This window comes from Rhagoletis pomonella, unplaced genomic scaffold, assembly GCF_013731165.1.
Source record: "Rhagoletis pomonella isolate Grant_MI unplaced genomic scaffold, Rhpom_1.0 Rhpom_scaffold_00002, whole genome shotgun sequence".
NCBI classification, from domain to species: Eukaryota; Metazoa; Arthropoda; class Insecta; order Diptera; family Tephritidae; genus Rhagoletis; species Rhagoletis pomonella.
In genome coordinates, this window is record NW_023458556.1 from 105,794,393 (window position 1) to 105,799,984 (window position 5,592).

Sequence of the window (5,592 nt, forward strand, 5' to 3'; positions counted from 1 at the left end):
ATTTTTCAATAATATCTCTTCTTTTCTTTTCCTGAAATGTGTTTTGTGCATGCACACAGAGGCTTTTTACAATTTCGTCATATTTTATAGTTAAAACGTTCACATTTATTGAATTATAATGCAATTATCCACTTTTTAATAATTTCCACATATTTTATGCAAAAAATACTAATTTTTATGCAAATATTAACTTTTTCACTATTTTTTCCCCATAAAATGTAAACAAACAATGCGTGCACAACGATTAGCAAACGACAGTGCCGTACTTATCCGTTTCTGCATCTTCTACGATTTGGCGATAACTAGCCGATAACGACAAGTGTGCAGATCTCCTTTGAAATGCATGTGCTCGGCTCAAAATTTCAGGGCGAGACGATAATGCAACTATGATTGGACGACAAGTGTGCAGATAGCCTTAGTGTAGCATTTAGAGCTAGATGCGATAAATGTGCTTTTACGCGTAGGCAAAAACAGCCCACAACAAACAAAAGATAAATACGGACGAACAGTAAAGAACAATCGACGAACTATCGATTGCAATACACAAATCTTAATATTTATACTACACGGCGTTTACATGAGAAAATTTTGCCAAGATAATAACAACACTTTCACACTTTTTCACTAATACATTCACACTTCTCTCATTGCCTTTGTCACTGTGTTTGGATTTTTTGAAGACAGTGAATCAGACAGTAAATTGGACCTTTCGGTCACGTCTTGGTTAATTTGAGAAAAAGAAGTAAGAAAAAATCACAAAAAATTGCCGTATTGTCTTTGTAATTGTCTGGACGCCTGCTTTACACAACAATTGGACAACTAGTACATATTCTCAATTGTCTTGTCTCAAATTGTCTTAAGTAAACGCAGCGGTAATGAGGTGCTAACGTCGGTTGGGTCCATAACCCACAACGTTAATGGAAAATAATTAAATGATGAATTTATTAACGGCTTTTGCTCGATTTTTTTTTTTGAGATTGTGGGCTGAAGGTTGTTCACACCGGTTGTTAGTGTTTTCGTTGATATTTTTTACATCCTTTAATTACAGTTTTGCTACACAAAAACCAAACCAAAATCCTTTTCTTCATTTTCTTTTCATTATTGACCTTCTACATTATTGACCTTCTACTATCATTACTTTGGCCAGCCAATTAACAATAAATCCGAAATGGCGTATTAAAGATGAAAAGAAGAAAGCTAGGGAGACACCGATTAGAACGAGTGGAACGTGAGTTTTCAAGTAGTTTTCAGCGAAATCTGATTTTCGTTTGACAGATTTTACATGGACGAAACCACAAATTTTAGGTTTAGTTGTAGCAACGAAAACCTATTTTCGATGTCGGTCAGAACATGGTATAACAGCCGGCGGGAACAACTTTCAGCCCACAATCCCAAAACTCGTTTTCAAAGTGTTTTCGTTGTCGGTCCGAACATGGTATTAAGCGAACGTAATACAATGTTCTGACCGACAACGAAAACACCTTGAAAACGAGTTTTGGGATTGTGGGCTGAAGGCTGTTCACACCGACTTTTGTTGTTTTTGTTGACATTTCTTACATCCTTTGTTTACAGTTTTGCTGCACAAATACAAAACCAAAATACTTTTCCTTCAATTTCTTTTAGTTAACAACCTTTTACTTCCATGCTTCTTTTATTTTGGTCAGCCAATTAACAATAAATCCGAAATGGCGTATTAAAGATGATAAAATATGACTTCCACTTCGATAAATAATCGAAAAAAACTAGTGCAGCCACCGATTGGAATGAGTGGAACGTGAGTTTTCAAGTGGTTTTCAGCGAAAATTTGTTTTCGTAGATTTTACATTGACGAAAACACAAGTTTTAGGTCGAAAATCAGTTTTAGCAACGAAAACATGTTTTCGATGTCGGTCAGAACATGGTATAACGTTTAACGTAAAGTAAAAATTTAAAAATCAATTATTACTGTGTGGCTAACGAACAAACGTTAAAAATGGACGAACAGTAAAGAACAATCGACGTAACGATTGCAATACACAAATCTTAATATTTATACTAATGATGTGACAACGTCGGTTGGGTTATTCTGATATGGAAAAATCAATATTCTATGATTCAGGACCTGTTTCAAACGTTAACTTTTTTCTCCGTTTGTGTTGTACACGTACACAATACATTCACAAAAACGGTACAAGACTGTCTCGCTTTGATTTCGGAATGCTTACTCATTGAGAAGTTAGCTTACTGCCAATATAGAATTATTACATACATATATGCACGCAGGTAGATAAGCGAAAGTTATCTGTGAACAAAAATTTCGATGATGACAGATAATGAAACAATGGCGAAAAAAAATCCTGCCATAGAGACAAAGTTTCATTTTCTCCGCACCGATTTACTTTTTACTAGGTTTCCATATATTTACTGTGAGGCCGATTCTGAACCGAAACTCCCTGCGAGTTTTCTCTCTTTTCCCTTTCCTTCTATCATGAATAAAAATTCCCTGAGGATTTTTTATATTAAATAGCGGAGTTGAGCTGTCAAGGGATTATAACCCTTACTACGCAGAATTCTCCTTTTGTGTTGTGTGTTTGACGCAGAACTCTTTCGGCGTAGGCGGCTTTCGGCCGCACTTAGTTATCATAACCCTTACTACGCAGAATTCTCCTTTTGGGTTACCTTGTCAAGTGTATAAAACACCTTTTGACAGCGTAGTATTTTTGACGCAGAACTCTTTGTACGTAGGAGGCCTACGGCCGCGCTTAGGGATTATAGCCCCCAAAATATAGAATTCCCTTTCTGTGTTGCGAAGAAAATCAGCAAAAGTAGGCGGCATGCAGACGCGTTTACGGATTATAACCCTCACAAAGTATAATTCTCTTTCTGTGTTGCGAAGAAAATAAGCAGAAGTATTTTTGAGCAGAACTTCTTTCTGCGTAGGCGGCCTGCGGCCGCGCTTAGGCATTATAACCCTCACAAAGTAGAATTCTCTTTCTGTGTTACGAAGAAAGGTGCAGAAGTATTTTTGAGCAGAACTTCTCACTGCGTAGGCGGCTTACGGTCGCGCTTAGGCATTAAGGCCTCCACACACTTATGCGATTTTGTCGCAACGAATCCGCACCGTTTTTGATGGTACAGAAGTTACTGCTTCGAAAACGCAAGTACGCACACATCTGTGCGATTTTATCGCAGCAAAAACTGTCAATTTATAGACAAACAAAACATATGGTGGCCGCTGTGGTGTGGTGGTAAGCACTCCGCAGCGCCTGGGTTCAAGCCCTGGCCAAAGCAACATCGCAAAAAAAATTTAGAAAAAAGGTTTTTTCTTAACAACGGTCGCCCTTCGGCAGGCAATGGCAAACCTCCGAGTGTATTTCTGCCATGAAAAACAGCTTCTCATTAAAATACAATCGCCGTTCGGAGTCGGCGTAAAACTGTAGGTCCCTCCTCTTTGTGTGACAACATCAAGGCGCACGCCACAAATCGGAGGAGATGCTCGGCCAAACACTAACATATGTGTAAGCGCCAATCTATTATTATTGTTATTAAAACATATTTTTCAACAAAAATAAAATTCTTAACTTTTCTACATCAAATATGTTTTGTTTTCTTACGTTCAATTTTGTTGTAATATTGGAAAATCCTTCTATTGACCGTTTTCGTTCTCAAAATGCGGCAGTCTGCGATTTCGGCACGACCAAAAGAACTGTGAATGTTCAAATAAATCGCTGCAGCAAAATCGTACAAGTGTGTGGTTCCTCATTTAAAACTATGGTCGGCATTGTTGTAATTTTTGTCGGAACAGAATCGCGTAGGTATGTGGATACCTTTATAACCCTCACAAAGTAGAATTCACTTTCTGTGTTGCGAAGAAAAGGAGCAGAAGTATTTTTGAACGGAACTTCTCAACAATAAAAGTGACCGTACTATAATTATGTTCTATATTTACAACTCAGGATAAGGATAATAGCTATTAAACTCATAATAAAATAACGCTTATCATATTTGCCTTTATAATATTCTTACGCTTTGAACATCTGGCAACACATTTTGACACGTATTCTGGCAACACGTTACTCACACTTGCTTGCGGCTATCTTCATTTCGTTCATTGTCCATACATACATACATACTATTTCGGTTCTCTAATGGAAAGTAAATATATTTATTAACTTGTTCCTCATCGTTGAACAATGAAATTAATAAGATATAAAATAAATAAACGGTCAAAGAGCTTAATTTAGTTGAAATGTGTATGTTCTGTACTCTTGTATTTGTTTGAAATGAGGGCTGTGAAGATATTCTGCATATCCTCGTATAAAGTACAAAACCGCATATCGTGATTCTGCAAAACCGCGTAACTGACATTAGCTGCCAAAAATTGGATTTGCTCACACAAGCTCTTGGCTCAATCCTTATCCATTCGTCCTGAAATATACTAGGCAGATATGCGATTGCTTTATAAAAAAGAGAACCATTTTGAGATATGAGTGTTTTTACGCTCTAGAAAATAATTTCTACAATTTCACATACGCGGTTTTGCATTTTGCTGATACGCGGTTTTGCATTTTGTTGATACGCGGTTTTGCACTTTAAACGACGTAATGCTCTTGAATTTGCATATACGTTGCATTTATAAATTCACAACAATAATATGCACGCACGGTTGCCATGGCAGCAAGCATAAAATTGCAAATCCAATTCCAACTGCAAATTCCAGAGCATTTCCATAACATCCTGAAGAGCCCTATGGTTTGTTATCTTACATTTTGTGAAGTGAAATTTGCAACTTTAACAACAAATTACTCATAAACTATGAGTTTCCTCGCCGTTCGGTTTTTAGTTTTGTGATGTGTACGACCCCCTCTACACCGCCCAAAAAAGTCATTTTGCTCTAGGCGTGGTTCACTCTCGCGAAGTGAACCCTATTTTTTTTTTTTAAATCGCTCGATTTTTTATAAACAATTTTCCCCTGTGGCGCTTTCTTTTAAAAATCGATAATTCGATAAGTAATGGAAATTTTTATTAAAATCAATACTTCGCCCGCGGCGTTTTTTTTTATGTAAAACAGTATTTCGATATAAGGTGAATAAAAAACACGCGTATTTCATTACTATTCTCATCATCTGGCAGCACCAATATCTGTGTTCATTTCCACCACTTCCATGTAGTCAATGAAATTTGTATCATGAATCGTGCAACTTTAAAGCTGAAGCTCCATTGCAGGTTTTTCAGGCGTTGCGGCTTTCGAAGTCATTCGGGCTTTTCAGGCGAGCAACTCAACAACAAACCTTTTGCGCTTGACGTTTCTTCAAACCTTTGTGGGGACACAGCAATAATCAACACATGTGGCAACACCACATTTAGCACTTCTCTATGTCATTATTCGTTTTCTGCTACCCCCTTTCTTTGCTTTTCTGTAGAAAAACTTCTTCGAGAACTTTTCATTAACGGCTCTTTACCGAACGCGTGCCTAGAGAGATATAAATTTTTGGTTTAATTAATAAAGTTGAATTAAAGTAATATACATATTAAACGCATATATGTGGTTTCATTTCGCCACATAATTGGTGACCCCGAAGCTTTTATATTTTCAATTATACATTCGTCAAG